The sequence below is a fragment of the Panthera pardus genome, unplaced genomic scaffold (assembly GCF_024362965.1).
Source record: "Panthera pardus isolate Hobbes unplaced genomic scaffold, ASM2436296v1 HiC_scaffold_6, whole genome shotgun sequence".
In the NCBI taxonomy this organism is placed as follows: domain Eukaryota; kingdom Metazoa; phylum Chordata; class Mammalia; order Carnivora; family Felidae; genus Panthera; species Panthera pardus.
Window position 1 is genome coordinate 32,648,675 of NW_026526991.1, and position 17,738 is coordinate 32,666,412.

Genomic DNA, 17,738 nt, shown 5'->3' on the forward strand with positions numbered 1-17,738 from the left:
GTTAGATCTTGACCTAAATAGTTTCAGAAAGCCTTTCTAAATTTGACAAATTAAAACTATTGTGAGTTAAATTCCTAGATGCAGCAGGACTGTCCAGAAGGGTGTAATTTTTATGTGTGTTTTAAAAAGAAGTTCTTCACTATGTGGTAGACATTTTGGTAACTGGATATTTTTTTCTTTAATATATATATATTATATTAATTACATTATATTATAATTATATATTAATATATAATATATATAATATAATTAATATATATATAATAATTAATATATAGATAGATTATAATTACACATGCCCACACACATACCTCTCTCTCTCAAATGGTTTCTAACTCAGATGACATTATTTGGGACTCTTTTTGGATTATTTATGAATTTGTGGTTAGAATCACCAGTTTGAATTTTCTTACTAGTTTCATCATTGTCATCATAATGTCACTATCTTCCAAGCCAAGGCCTTCTATCTCAATCTCTGATTTAAATAGTTTTTAACTTGGGTATGTGATAGATATTAATTTCACGTCATTTTTTTAAAAATATTTTCCCACCTTTTATTTTTAATTGATCACTTAAGTTTCTGGCCATTGCTGTGCTGACAGCTCAGAGCCTGAAGCCTGCTTCAGATTTGTGTCTCCCTCTCTGTCCGCCTCTCCCACACTTGTGCTCTTTCTTTTAAAAAAAAAAAATAGGGGCACCTGGGTGGCTCAGTTGAGCGTCCGACTTCGGCTCAGGTCATGATCTCGTGGTCCGTGAGTTCGAGCCCCGCATCGGGCTCTGTGCTGACAGCTCAGAGCCTGGAGCCTGTTTCAGATTCTGTGTCTCCCTCTCTCTCTGACCCTCCCCCGTTCATGCTTTATCTCTCTCTGTCTCAAAAATAAATAAATGTTAAAAAAATATTAAAAAAATAATTTAAAAAATTAAATAAATAAATAAATAAATAAATAAAAATTTCTGTATTTCTGGCCTGACATGAATGATAAATTGAATATGAAGTGAAGAACACTGCTGCAAATTTGCACACATGGAAGAAGCCATGTGGTGGAGTAGAGAAACCATGGGATTCATCACATATTTGTTTCTGATTTTTTACTTACTACCTTTATGGCCTTGAACAAGTCACAGTGTATATTGATCTTCACAGTATTATGGTGAAGAAAATATGATAATCCAAGTTTTAGTGATGCATAAAGTATTTTACATTTTAAAGGTTATAAAAATGGAAAAGTGATTTCTTTATTAAAATACCCACATGAAAGTTCCCCAGAAAACATTTTTTTTCTCACTTGGGAATAATTTAGAGTCACTGTTATTGCCATAGTGATGGCCCTCATGACCTCCATTAAAGTATTTATTTTGAACATGGAGAATATAGTATATATTAGGTCCTATTGAAAACCTGGTAATTGGTTCAGAGTCCATAGGATATAACGGTTAATGGCTCAGACTCCCCAGAATCAAGCTGAGTATCAATGCTACTTTACCACTAATGAACTTTGTAACCTTAGTCAAATTACTGCATATCTCAGAGCATAATCTATAAAATATGTTTGATATGTTTGATAATATATTTAGAGTTTAAGCAGTATCTGTCATAGGGTAAGAGTCAACACTGTTAGTATTGTTTTTTGTTGTTGATGTCATTATTATTAAAGTTTTTCAGGGACAAAAAAAATCTAGATTTGAAAATGACCTTCCTTGGAAATTTAGGAAATCATATATCTTCTACAGCTTATCAATTAATAAATCACATTAAAATTAATTAAATTCTTTCAAGTAACAACTGCTTATCTCATTGAATTCCAAAGAATAGCTTATAACTTGGTACTCTACAACTAAATGTGAAACATTTTCCAAATTTCAAGTGGATAATGAAGAAAGAGAAGATATTTAGAATGTTTTATAGATCCTTGGGGATTTTATTTGAAGAAATAATTAATTCAATATTCACTTAACTATGTCCAGAACTTAAAATACTTTGATCATTCTTGGATTTAATGAGGGCTCATTTTGCTGTACTACATTCAACCATATTATACAGTAGAATATCTTTAAATTTCCAATTAGACAATAGTACAGATAATTACCCCTTAAAAGCTTATATGAATACAGAATATGAATATTTGAGTCCAACTCTTAAGTATCCAAATCAAATTGTATTATATGTAGAAAAGTCATTTATAAATAAATTAGACATAACACTTTTTCATCTAAATGTTATGTCTTTCCCAGGTGATGTTTATTGTTCTTGAGACTGCTTTCTTGAAATGAGAATATATAACTTTTCTAAAAGGAATGTGTTTTGAATGTCATTTTTTTTCTCTGTGGAAAGTCCTATACATTTATTTCCTATGCTAGCAAAGATGGTATTAGACAAGAGAGTTGAAAATGCTACACTCTTATATAAATTGTAGTTTGGATTTTTTTTTAATTTTTTTTTTAACGTTTATTTATTTTTGAGACAGAGAGAGACACAACATGAACGGGGGAGGGGCAGAGAGAGAGGGAGACACAGAATCGGAAGCAGGCTCCAGGCTCTGAGCCATCAGCCCAGAGCCCGACGCGGGGCTCGAACTCGCGGACCGCGAGATCGTGACCTGAGCTGAAGTCGGACGCTTAACCGACTGAGCCACCCAGGCGCCCCTAGTTTGGATTTTTTAATTAAAATTTGAGATTTCTTTGTTTACAAATAAGGGCAAGGAGGTAATGTAATTCGTTAAATAAAAATTCTTCTAGGAAAGGGTTTTGTCCCTGAAACCTTTTACTTTATAAAAACTGGTATTAATAGTTTCATACTTGTTAGCAAAAAATTACTGGATTTCTACTATGAACAGCCTAAAAAAGATTAAGAGAATGAGACTGAATATCATTACATCTACATTAAATCATCTAGCTCCAAGTGTACATGGCCTACATAAGACTGAAGAGAGAATAGGAGAATCAAGAATCCCTCTCTGTCCTCAACAGTAGTCAAATACTAGGGATAAGGCAAGAGCATGGAGGGGGTCCCTCCATACCATGCAGGGACTGCTGAAAATAGGGCAGAAACATGAAAAAAAGCTACCAATCCAATCCCAACATAAAACATAAAGGAATTCAAAGGAATGCCGTAGGAATTTGAAGTCAGATGTGCACGTAAGAGCCTAAATCAACCAAAAAACCCAAATCCAACTCATGTATTGACTCAACACTCATAAGAAGTTCCCACAAGAAAAAGAGGCATGGGATGCCTGGGTGACTCAATCAGTTAAACATCTGAGTTCGGCTCAGGTCATGATCTCGAGGTTCTGTTCTTGAGTTTGAGCCCAGAGTGGGGGTCTATGCTCCTCAGCACAGAGTGTCTCCCTCTCTCTCTGCCCTTCCCCCACTCACACTCTCGCTCTCTCTCTCTCTCTCTCTCTCTCTCTCAAAAAATAAACATCAAAAATTTTTAAAAAGAAAATTAAAAAAAAGGAATGACCATTTTAAAGCATAAATGCTATTTATCTTATATGATACATTAGAATAGTAGTACATGGTGATAAGAATAAAAATGTGCAAAACCTTATGGATAAAATTTTAAGACTATAAAAAAATCTTAAATATAGAAATATACCATTCACTTAAACCAAAAAGCTTAATCATAGAACATATTTTAATTCTCCCCAAATTGATCTATAGATTCAATGAAATCACTTTAAAATTACAAATATATTTTGCAGTATTTGACATATTTTTTAATGTTTATTTATTTTGATGACATATTTCTAAAATTTTAATGCAAATACAAATGTCCACAAATAGCCAAGTGACACTTAAAAGAGTACTTTTAACGGTACTTGATAAGACAAAGATGGAGTTGGACAGAGAAACAAAGGCCATCTCTTTATTTCTTGTTTTTATTCTAAGTGTCTGGTGATAGCATGAGAAAATATGGAATTGAATCCTTACATCACAAAATATACATTTAAAATTCAAAGAAAATATGTAAATATATAAGTATGTTAAATGTTTTAAATAAAATAAAAGAAAGCATATTTGTGATATTTATAAGGATTGCTTATACCGGATAAAAAAATAAGCAGAAGAAAATATTCATAAATTATCCAACATTAACATTACAAAACTTCTATTATTAAACAAATCTCTCAGGAAAGTGAAAAGAAATGCCACAAACTCTCTTGGGACACATTAATTATTGAAGGATTAGTTACTTTATAGAAAATAAAATGAACATTTATAATCAACATGAAAAGAAAAAAAACACTAGAAAAATAGTAAAATAAAAATAATTTTGAAGAGAAAGTGCACATTGCCTATAAACTTTGACATATAGGTGGAGATCGAGATGGATGGACGGACAGACGGATGGGTGGATGGATGGATGGATGGATGGATGGAGATAGATATATCAAGAATCAGAGTAATGTAACAGAAGCCATTATTTTGTACTCACTAAATGAGCATTCTTTAGAAAACTGATGTTGATAATGATTACATGTGGATTAGCAAGCATTCAGTGACTGCAGGTGGAGTGTTAGTTGGTACAACTACTTTGGAAAACTGTACATACTTTCCTTGAAACCTAAGGATTCCATTTCTAGATATCTGGCCCAGGGGACCCCTATACCTCTACAATTTATATTGAATTGTGTACTAAGTGCAAGGATTATTGGCATATATTGGTATATAGGCCCATAGAATTCAGTGTAAAATACAATTCAAAATTTAAAAACTAAAAGGATTAGATATATTTAACAGCAGCTGAACAAAAGACACTTTTAACACTAGTTATTATAGTGATAATAAAGAGATTCATATATCTGTTATTTGACATAGGTGTAGGTATGTCATCTGATAATGACATAGAAAGATGTCATTTTACTTTAAAAGGTCTTAGAGTTTTAATTATATACATTTATTCCTTGTAGCTTTCAAAATGTGTGATGATTATTCAGACATTATTTGTCATGGATATCTCATATAGAATCCTCTAGCACATTCATATATTTTTTCTTTAGTGAAATAGTCTGAAAGATGTAAGGTTAGCTAAAAATTCTTTATAAAATGAATAGATTTGGGGCTAGAAATCTGACATGGGTTGTAAAGGTATTACTAGAAATGGAAGCAGGATAAATCAGATGGACGAGGCCAGAGTTTGAGGAAACTGCTATGTGAACTCCCACAAAAAACATGTCACACTGACTTTCATGAAAGAAATAATCTGGGTTTTGTGGGTGACAGCTGTGGGAGTGGATAGAGGAAACAATTTTCAAAATATTACATGTTCTACCAATAAAATTATTCTACAAGTGCTAAGGAATCCTTCTGGATATGGTAATGGGACTTGACTATAAAAAATTATTGAGCATAAGAATAAATGCATACAAATACCCACACAGTCCTTCTGTGTTATTTCCTTAAACTGATACATGGATAATAATTGTTACAAAACATATAGGCTATACGTCTGCAGTGCCATATGAGAACACTTTCAAAATGTAGAACTACGTGTCATTTCCTTAGTGGAGAAAATAAGGCTCTCTCTTTATCCCAGGTCCCTCCTGTGTGGCTAGCCCCTCACACACCAGTAGCAGGGATGTGCCCCCAATCAGCATGCATTGTATAGTAAAAGGATTGGGGGATTGAATTCAGTATTTTGGTATCATTGCCAATGCTTTTTGGTTGTGAAAATTTACCAAATAGCTGTAAGTGATATTTAATAAGGAAGTATTTTCTTACTTCCTTATTCGGTGCAGCTTGTTTAAAGAAGCTTTGAAATATAGCATCTCTGTGTTACTCCATGGATCCTATTTTGTAGCACCGCACTCTTCATCCCATGCTCCTCAATGTTTCTCTAGGGTGTTAGAAGTTCTGCTCACGAAAGCAAACCATTGCCCCCTGTATATACTGGCCAAGCGGGGAAGGGCAATCTAGACTTTTCTCATAAGAGGTAGAAAAATGTTTCCGAAAGGCAGAATCAAGTACAATGTCAGTGTTTATTGGGGTCTTCTCTAGCAACAGCACACTTCTTAAACGGTCTTAATTAAAGTGTAGCTCAAAGGACAAAGTTATAATTCATAAACTACGACAATATGGGATGTAAGTATTTGATGCACCTTAAAATAAAAACATCAGTGAACCGGATTGTAAAAGAAACGATATTTATTTTTTAGCAGCAGAAGTATAGGTGGCAAAATGCATGACAAAAAACACACAAACATACAACAGTAATAGTTTGAAATGAGAGTAATGATTTAAAATATAACTTAAGTTTACCATGAAAAACTAATGTTATAGCTGATGAAAATTTCCTTTCAGTAACTTGGAATATAATGATGAACACAAAATTGGTATTAATTTGGTATGTGTGAGAGGTTTTTTTACCCACATAAGGAAATATTATCATATTAGAATTCCTTTTTTCATATACTAGAGATAAACACTGAAGTCATAAGACAAACTCAATATATCACATAGTTATACAGGTGTGTGCGTGTATAAGAATGCAATCCCCACATGTGCACATATGATATGTTACTCTCTCTGATGCAAAAAACATAAAATTCTATATAATACAAGCTCTTTCTAAGTAAACTCCAGTGCTTATCAGACACATAATTATTTCTGGAATGTATTCTTAAAATGTTTCAAGAAGTTTCATAATCTTGTGACCTGTGAAAATTCCTTTATATACTTAAGATTATACTCATATAAAAACAAATGACATATTCACATGTGTTTTATCAAAAATATCACATACAATAAATTGATTTTTTAATGAGAAAAATCTTTTTAGGAGCAACACAATATCAAATTTTGAATGAGAATTCTGGTGAAATTGTGAAAAAACATACTTTTAAAATATTTTTATGTAAAGATTATGTTTATTGTATTGTTATTAAAAATTAGGGCATTCAGAAATGTGATTTGAAAAGTGGTCTGAGATAGGAGATTAAAAAAATCTTTAATATTCAGCCATGTGTAGTGTGCTAATTAAACTGCATAATCAAGTAATGTCAAGGATTTAAAGATTATTATACAGCTGCTTCAGAGTAAGTGTGGAAAATGAGTGAGGATTAGTTACTGTTTACTCCTTTTTAACTCCTTTAAACCTTACATATATTCAAGCTGGAGGTGGCAAACAAGAACATAAGAAGAAATTACTGTAGGCTAGCTATCTTACAAACTCCTCTCTCCACCTTAAGTCAGTCTTCTCATTTCAGTCTAATTTTTTCTGTTTTTTAGTGCAAATCCATATTTCACCAAATTTTGTCATTGGCAATACTTCTTAGTTTGCAACTCCAAAAATATGGCTATTTCAAGGCAGTAGGCTCTATGTCCTACTTGAAGCCCACCAGTATACCCTCAGCACAATATTCCTTTACATATATACAACACAAGATAAAAGCAAAGTGCATGGGATACTGTTTTAGTGAAATCATCTCTTTCCACTTGCTTTAAATGTTATAGTGAATTTTTCTTTTTTATTTGGGATGTAGTGATCCTTATTAAAATATTATCTTTTTATTTTTATTTTTTAATGTTTTTAATGTTTGTTTATTTTTGAGAGAGAGAGACAGAGACAGAGAGTGAGTGGGGAAGAGAGAGAGGGGGAGACACAGAATCTAAAGCAAGCTCCAGGCTCTGAGCTGTCAGCACAGAGTATGACGTGGGGCTCAGACTCACAGACTGAGAGATCATGACCTGAGCCAAAGTCAGATGCTTAACCGACTGAGCCACCCAGTCTCCCTAAAATATTATCTTTTTAAATACAAAGCAGAATTTCTGTGTTATATGCAGTTATGAAAATATTGGTTACATTCTGCCTTAGCCATTCTAGGATTGAATATTTTTGTTCCCCAAATTCTATTCACATTCATGGAAAGGTGGACTGCATAGAAGGTTCACATCATCTTTGATTTCCTCCTCCAGAATGACTAAATGCCAACTATTAATTGTAAACAAAGAACTTCTGCAGTGTAAGAAGGGCAATATTTGATGAGAAGAGCATTTGTGTACACTGAACTATAAGCTTTGGATGAGAAAGAGCCCTTTCAGTCATATTTCTGTCATATATAATGCTGTAACTTCTCTGCATGACCTACTACCTAGAATATAGTTGTCACTCAATGGATATCTGTCATATTAAGTGATAGAAGATGATACAAGATAGGAACTTTAGTGATAATATCTTATTTCTAGAGAAACTTTTGGTGTGCCATTCTCATTATTGGTGATGATGGTAGCAAATATTACTGATATCTTATAGTAGTTTAACAAATAGTATGCACTGACTGTGTACTGTGCTAGTGTCAGCTGTTGAAGACTGATTCTGGATATTCCTTTGCAAAGACTTTGGTTTGAAGTGTGCGAAAATATGCATGTCTGAAAATTCCATCTGTATTTCCTTAAAATGACCATGAATTTTTGCATCTTATTTAATTCCTTTAGCAGATCTTTAATTTTTTTTTTCAACGTTTTTTATTTATTTTTGGGACAGAGAGAGACAGAGCATGAACGGGGGAGGGGCAGAGAGAGAGGGAGACACAGAATTGGAAACAGGCTCCAGGCTCCGAGCCATCAGCCCAGAGCCTGACGCGGGGCTCGAACTCACAGACCGCGAGATCGTGACCTGGCTGAAGTCGGACGCTTAACCGACTGCGCCACCCAGGCGCCCTAGCAGATCTTTAAAGTAGGTATGTCAAATTGCTTATGAATGAAGATTTCTACACAGACCACTATTTAAAAAATGAGTGAACTTATTTTTGAAAACTCTTCTCTGTGAAAACACTTTTTTTGACAGGCTAATATCCATTTTACTTTATATGCTATTACGTTAGCATGGGAAAATAGAACAGAAATAATGATTTACAATTAAAAGTATGTTACATTGAATACAAAAAAATCAAATATAATTTCATCGTAAATTTAAATCACATTCATAGAAAGTGAAACCATCTCTTCTCCTTTATTATTATTTCACCCCTTATGATCCACTTGATTTATATTTTCATACTTTTAAAAATCTTATAAAAGGAGTTGTTATTGCAATGTTGCATTCTAGCAAACATTTTAAAATATGAAATATGAAACACATATTTAATGATTGGAGTTATAAAAAACAAACAGAAAGGATTTCTGGTTTCAGCTCTAGCTTGTAAAAAGCTTGAAAGTTGCCAGCTCCTGTTGTTATAAAACAACAACAACAACAACACAACTGAACAAAATGAAAATGAAGGAAGGAATTGTGTGGAATCCATCAGATATATGAGATTGTGGGGCAAACTATCACCCTGAAATCCGGAGAGAGAATGAATGCTTAGACTCACAGCCAAGATCTGTTTACCTGGAACAGAAGTCACATTGGAACTACAAGGGTCAGGAACACTTAATTGGTTTTTGGATGAACTGTTGAAGGCCAAAAGTAGACCAACTAGCTTGAGACTGGGAAACTTCTGGAACTACAGTCTTAGGAGACAGCTTTTGTGGGTTTTATCTTCAGGAATCCCACCAAGTTCTCAAGGTACAGGGTCAAGAAAGATCCTCTTGTGGCTTTGGCAGGGGTAGAAAAACAAAACAACTTCTTTGTCTTTGACAGAGAGAGAGACAGAAAGTGAGTAGGGGAGAGGGGCAGAGGGAGGGAGAGAGAGAGAGAGAGAGTGACAGAGAGAGAGAGATAGAGAGAATCCCAGGCAGGCTCCACACTCAGCAGAAAGCCTGACACTGTGGTAGGGTCCCCTCACTAAGTAAAGGAAAAAAAAACCCTCAAGCAACCTGGTTATACACATACATGACAACATCTCTCATGAATTTGCAACATGAGACCATTTAATCAGACTACACGTTTGTGTGTTACCATATATGGGAGACAAAGAAGTAGAAAATATGTAAAAAACTATGCCACATGGCGTTTGGGGCTCAACTCTTCAGGTACAAACCCAACTGAGCCATGCTGGCAGGAATAAAGTTGCTTCCCAGAAAGAGAACCCTTAGAGTAACGACTCTGTGCAAGAATCCTGCTGCAACGTAAGGCTCAATCCTAGGACTGGGAATCATGAGCTGAGGTGAAATCAAGAGTCAGACATTCAACTGACTGAACCACCCAGACCCCCATAAACCTTCATATGATGAGTCTAATTGCCTTAGTTCCTATCACTCACTATATCTGGCTTTTACCAAAATATTACGAGGTATGCTAAAAGTCAAGAAAAGACATAGTCTGAAGAGACAAGAGATATATAGAAGAAAGTCTATATGAACTGGAGTTTATTAATGAGTTTTTAGCTATAACACCAAAGCAAAATCTATGGAAGAAAATTTGACAAGTTGTTCATATGTATATATATATATATATATATATATATATATGTATATATATACATATATATATGTATATATATACATATATATATATATATATATGTATATATATACATATATATATGTATATATATACATATATATATATGTATATATATATGGAATTTGTGTTCACTTTTTTATTTTTTTTCAATTTTACTTTTTAGTTTACATCCAAAATTAGCATATACTGCAATGATGATTTCAGCAGTAGATTCCTTAATGCCCCTTACCCATTTAGCCCATTTCCCCTCCCACAACCTCTCCAGTAACCATCTGTTTGTTCTCCATATTTAAGAGTCTCTTATGTTTTGTCCCCCTCCATGTTTTTGCTTCCTTTCCCTTATGTTCATCTGTTCTGTGTCTTAAGTCTTTCTCTGACTAATTTCACTTAGCATAATACCCTCTAGTCCCATCCATGTAGTTGCAAATGGAAAGATTTCATTCTTTTTGATTGCTGAGTAATACTCCTTTGTGTGTGTGTATACACACATGCATCTTCTTTATCCATTCACCCATCAATGGACATTTGGGCTCTTTCCATACTTTGGCTATTGTGGATAGTGCTGCTATAAAAACTGGGGTGTATGTGTCCCTTCGAAACAGCATACCTGTGTCCCTTGGATAAATACCTAGTAGTGCAATTGCTGGGTCGTAGGGTAGTTCTATTTTTAATTTTTTGAGGAACCTCCATACTGTTTTCCAGAGTGGCTGCACCAGTTTGCATTCCCACCAGCATTGCAGAAGAGCTCCTCTTTCTCTGCATCCTTGCCAACATCTGTTGTTGACTGAGTTGTTAATGTTAGCCATTTTGACAGGTGTAAGGTGGTATCTCATTGTGGTTTTGATTTGTATTTCCCTGATGGTGAGTGATGTGGAGCATTTTTTCATGTGTTGGTTGGCCATCTGGATGTCTTCTTTGGAGAAGTGTCTATTCATGTCTATGGCTCATTTTCTCAAAGGATTATTTGGTTTTTGGGTGTTGTTTCATAAGTTCTTTATACATTTTGGATACTAACCCTTTATCTGACATGTCATTCGCAAATATCTTCTCCCATTCTGTCAGTTGCCTTTTAGTTTTGCTGATTGTCTCCTTTGCTGTGCAGAAGCTTTTTATTTTGATGAGGTCCCAATAGTTCATTTTTGCTTTTGTTTCCCTTGCTTCCAGAGACGTGTTGAGTAAGAAGTTGCTGTGGCCGATATCAAAGAGTTTTTTGCCTGCTTTCTTCTCGAGGATTTTGATGGCTTCCTGTCTTACATTTAGGTCTTTCATTCATTTTGAGTTTATTTTTGTGTATGGTGTAAGAATGTGGTCCAGGTTCATTCTTCTGCATGTCGCTGTCCAGTTTTCCCAGCACCACTTGCTGAAGAGACTGTCTTTATTCCATTGGATATTCTTTCCTGTTTTGTCAAAGATTAGTTGGCCATACATTTGTGGGTCCATTTCTGGGTTCTGTATTCTGTTCCATTGATCTGAGTGTCTGTTCTTGTGCCAGTACCATACTGTCTTGATGATTACAGCTTTGTAGGATAGCTTCAAGTCTGGGATTGTGATGCCTCCTGCTTTGGTTTTCTTTTTCCAGATTGCTTTGGCTATTCCTGGTCTTTTCTGGTTCCATACACATTTTAGGATTATTTTTTCTAGCTCTGTAAAGAATGCTGGTGTTATTTTGATAGGGATTGCATTGAATGTGTAGATTGCTTTGGGTTATATTGACATTTTAACAATATTTGTTCTTCCTGCCCAGGTGCATGGAATATTTTTCCTTTTTTGTGTGTGTATGTCTTCAATTTCTTTCATGAGCTTTCTGTAGTTTTCAGTGTATAGATTTTTCACCTCTTTGGTTAGATTTATTCCTAGGTATTTTATGGTTTTTGGTGCAACTGTAAATGGGATCAATTCCTTGATTTCTTTTTCTATTGCTTCATTGTTGGTGTATAGGAATGCAACTGATTTCTGTGCATTGATTTTATATCCTACAACTTTTCTGAATTCATGAATCAGTTCTAGAAGTCTTTTGGTGGAATCTTTTCCCTTTTCCATATAGAATATCATGTCATCTGTGAAGAGTGAAAGTTTGACCTCTTCCTAGTCGATTTGGATACCTTTTATTTCTTTGTGTTGTCTGATTGCAGAGGCTAATACTTCTAATACTATGTTGAATAACAGTGGTGAGAGTGTACGTACCTGTCTTGTTCCTGACCTTAGGGGGAAAGCTCTCAGTTTTTCCCCATTGAGGATGATATTAGTGGTGGTTCTCTCATATATGGCTTTTATGATCTCGAGGTATGATCCTTCTATCCCTACTTTCTTGGGGGTTTTTATCAAGAAATGATGCTTACTTTGGTCAAATTCTTTCTCTGCATCTATTGAGAGGATCATGTGATTCTTGTCCTTTTTTTATTGATGTCATATATCACATTGATTGTTTTGTGGATATTGTACTAGCCCTGCATCTCAGGTGTAAATCCCACTTGGTCTGGTGAATAATTTTTTTAACGTATTGTTGGATCTGGTTGGCTAGTATCTCATTGAGGTTTTTTGTGACCATGTTCATTAGGGAAATTGGTCTATAGTTCTTTTTAGTGGGGTCTTTGCCTAGTTTTGGAATCAAGGTAATGCTGGCTTCATAGAAGGATTTTGGGAGTTTTCCTCCATTTATATTTTTTGGAACAGATTCAAGAGAATAGGTGTTAACTCTTCCTTAAATGCTTGGTAGAATTCCCCTGGAAAGCCATCTGTCCCTGGACTCCTGTTTTTTGGGAAATTTTTGATTACTAATTCGATCTCTTTACTGGTTGTGGGTCTCTTCAAATTTTCTATTTCTTCCTGTTTCAGTTTTGGTAGTGTATATGTTTCTAGGAATTTGTCCATTTCTTCCCAAATTGCCCAATTTATTGGCATAACTGCTCATAATATTCTCATTATTGTATGTATTTCTGCAATGTTGGTTGTGACCTCTCCTCTCATTCTTGATTTTATTTATTTGGGTCCTTTCCTTTTTCTTTTTGATTAAACTGGCTAGGGGTTTATCAATTTTGTTAATTCTCTCAAAGAACCAATAGCATTAATTTCAATAGCATTAGTTTCAATAGCATTAATTTCTGCTGTAATCCTGTCTTCTGATGTTTTTAGGTTGTATTTGCTGTTATTTTTGCAGCTCCTTAAGGCATAAGGTTAGGTTGTGTATCTGAGATCTTTCTTCCTTCTTTAAGGAATGCCTGGATTGCTATATACTTTCCTCTTATGACCACCTTTCCTGCGTCCTAGAGGTTTTGGGTTGTGGTGTTATCATTTTCATGGGCTTCCATGAACTTTTTTATTTCCTCTTTACTTTCTTGGTTAGCCCATTCATTCTTTAGTAGGATGTTCTTAAGTCTCCAAGTATTTGTTACCTTTCCAGTTTTTTTCTTGTGGTTGATTTTGAGGTTCATATCATTGTGGTCTGAAAATATGCACAGTATGATCTCGATCTTTTTGTACTTGTTGAGGGCTGGTTTGTGTCCCAGTATGTGGTCTATTCTGGAGAATGTTCCATGTGCATTGGAGAAGAATGTATATTCCGCTGCTTTAGGATGAAATGTTTTGAATATATCTGTTAATCTATCTGGCCCAGTGTGTCATTCAAAGTCATTGTTTCCTTGTTGATTTTTTGATTAGATGATCTGTCCATTGCTATGAGTGAGATGTTGAAGTCCCCTACTAATGTGGTATTACTATCAATTAGTTTCTTTGTGTTTCTGATTAATTGATTTATATATTTGGGTGCTGCCACATTTAGCACATAAATGTTTATAATTGTTAGGTCTTACTGTGGATAGACCTCTTAATTATGATATAATGCCCCTTTTCATCACTGGTACAGACTTTATTTTAAAGTCTAGATTGTCTGATATAAGTATGGCTACTTCTGCTTTCTTTTGTTGACCATTAGCGTGACAGATGGTTCTCTATCCCCTTACTTTCAGTCTGAAGGTATCTTTAAATCTTAACTGGGTCTCATGTAAACAGCATATATATGGATCTTGTTTTCTTATCCATTCTGTTACCCTATGTCTATTGATTGAAGCATTTAGTCCATGGACCTTTAGAGTGAGTACTGGAAAATATGAATTTATTGCTATTATGTTGCTTGTGGAGTTGGAGTTTCTGGTGGTGTTCTCTGGTCCCTTCTAGTCTTTGTTGCTTTTGGTCTTTATTTATTTATTCTTTTCATCTTTTCTCCCCTCAGAGAGTCCCCCTTAAAATTTCTTGCAGGGCTGGTTTAGTGGTCACAAACACCTTCAATTTTCGTTTGTCTGGGAAATTTTAATGTCTCCTTCTCTTTTGAATGACAGCCTTGCTGGATAAAGAATTCTTAGCTGCATATTTTTCTGATTCAGCATATTGAATATATTCTGCCACTCCTTTCTAGCCTGCCAAGTTTCTGTGGATAGGTCTTCTGCAAGCCTGATCTGTCTTCCCTTGTAAGTTAGGGACTTTTTTTTCCCCTTGCTGCATTCATGATTCTCTCCTTGCCTGAGTAATTGTGAATTTGAGTATGATATGCTTTGTTGATGGTCGGATTTTGTTGAATCAAATGGGAGTCCTCTGTGCTTCCTGGATTTTGATATCTGTCTTTCCCCAGGTTAGGAAAGTTTTCCACTGTGATTTGCTCACATAAACCTTCTACCCCTATTTCTCTCTCTTCCTCTTCTGGTACCCCTATGATTCTGATGTTCCTTTTAATGAGTCACTGATTTCTCTAATTCTTTTTTTTTTTAATTTTTTTTTAACGTTCATTCACTTTTGAGACAGAGAGAGACAGAACATGAACGGGGGAGGGTCAGAGAGAGGGAGACACAGAATCTGAAACAGGCTCCAGGCTCTGAGCTGTCAGCACAGAGCCTGATGTGGTGCTCGAACTCACGGACTGCGAGATCATGACCTGAGCCGAAGTCAGCTGCTTAACCAACTGAGCCACCCAGGTGCCCCATGATTTCTCTAATTCTTAAATTGTGCTCTTTTGCCTTAATCTCCCTCTTTTTTTTTATGCTTTCTTATCTGCATAAATTTGTCCTCTTATCACTGATTCTCTGTTCTGCCTCATCCATCCTGGCTGCTGTGGCATCCATTCGAGATTGCACCTGAGTTATACCATTTTTTATTTCATTCTGACTAGCTTTTACTTCTTTTATCTCCACAAAAAGGGATTATAATCTATTTTCAACTTCAGCTCATGTTATTATCGTGTTTCTAAATTCTGGTTCAGACATCTTGCTTGTATCTGTGTTGGTTAAGTCCCTGACTGTTGTTTCTTCCTGCTTTTTCTTTTGTGGTGAATCCTTCATTTTGTCATTTTGAAGGGGGAAAAGGAATTAATGACGTAAAAGAAAATAAAATTATGAAAAATTAAAATTAAAAAATTAAAATTAAAAAATACACACACACACCAAATCGAAAAAATGATGCTAGATCCTGGGTGTGTTTTGGTCTGGGTGTTGGAAGGGACTTAACAGATTAGAGAAAAAAGGGGAAAGAAAAGAAAAAGAAAAAGGAAAATCATTAGAAAATTTGAATAAATGAACATACTGAAGTAGACTAAAATGAAATGATTGAAGTAAAATAGAATTTGAAAAAAAAGTACACAAAAGTAAAAAATACAGTAGAAAAAATTAAAGAAAGCATTTTAATAAAAATTAAAAATAAAAATGAATCTTTTTCTGTATTTAAGAAAAAGAAAAATGAAAAAGAGAAAAAAGAAAAAAGAAAAAAAAATAAAGAAAATTGAATAGATGGAACGGCGAACAGACTGAAATATGACTGAAATTACTTCATTTTCCCCTAGAAGTAAAACTATGAAGTGCTTTATAGTCCATAAACTAAGCAGGCAGAGAGACTTGTGTTCCTGAAAAGCGAGATTGGCCGAGTTACTGGGCATAGTGTAATGGCCCCTTTTCCACTAGATGGCGCTGCTTAGCTTACTGGGGTGGATTGTTGTGGTGCTTGTAAGTGCGCATTCGCATGCATGGGAACTGTGAAAATGGCATCACCCAGGTACCCCGTCTGTAGTATCGGGACTCTGTTCTCCCTGATCAGCAATCCCATACCCGTCCTTTGTCATTGGCTTCCGTCCACTTCCTGCTTTTACACAGTCAGTGACCACGCCCCAGGCAGCAACTCCTTCCTGAGTTTTGTCTCTGATGTGTCTGTTTTTCTCAACCCCTTACTTCTGAGGGACTGCGGCTTCGACTCATTCTGCCCATCTGCAGAAGGTTCTCACCAAGCAATGAGTTGGTGCCAGCCACACCCAGGAATGTTTGTGAGACTGTGCTGCTTCCAATGCCCAGAGACTGCTGCCAGATGCCAGCCCACCCCAGAAAAAGTTTGTGAGATAGTGTAGCAGCAGTGTCTCAGGGATTATGGAAAATCACAATACACATCTGGCACCAGGCTTCACCCTTAATGACCCTGTTCCAGCACCAGTGAATGTGGTTGTTCTCCTGGATCCACTGGGGCCTTGCCTTTGGGGGACCCACACAGTCTCTACCAGGTGTCTTCTCAGCAGGGGAATCACCTCTCCCTGTTTGGCCTGAAGAACCCCCGACTCCACTCTGCTCCTGGGGATTCACCCTTCCCACCAGAGCACTGACAGGTATCGAGCTGTGGAGTTTCTGACTCTGTGTTCCCCCTGTTTATAGTCTTAATGGAATTTAAATCCTCTTCTTTCTCCTTTCTCCCTTTTTAGTTCAGTCCCTGAGGCTGTTTCCACTTTTTCACTTTCTCTCCAGCTGCTTTTGGGGGGATGCTTTTCCCATATTCTCCCCTTCCCCCGCTGTCTCCATCCTCTCTGCACGCAAAAGCATCGCCCTGACCTCTGCGGCTTCTCTCTCCCCCAGGTCACCTCTCCGCACTGTGTACCTGCTGAATTCTGTGGTTCAGCTTGTGCAGATTGTTGTGTTAATCCTCAGATCAGTTTTCTAGGTGTGCAGGATGATTTAGTGTTGGTCTGGCTGTATTTCATGGATCCAAGACACACGAAAAACTTCCATGCTGTTCCACCATCTTGGTCCCCCAAGTTGTTCTTTATTAATATTAAATAAGTAAGACACTTTTAAGAGAATAAAAATATAAGCCATGCACTGGGATAAATACTTTGAAAAAAATATGTTTTTAATGTTTATTTATTTTTGAGAGAGAGAGAGAGAGACAGGGACAGAGTGTGAGTCGGGAAGGGAGAGAGAAGGAGACACAGAATCTGAAGCAGGCTCCAGGCTCTGAGCTGTCAACACAGAGGAGCTCGAATTCACGAGCTATGAGATCATGACCCCAATCCAAAGCCAGATGCTTAACTGACCAAACCACCCAGGCACCCAGGAAAAATACTTTTAAAGCACATATGTGATAAAACTTTATA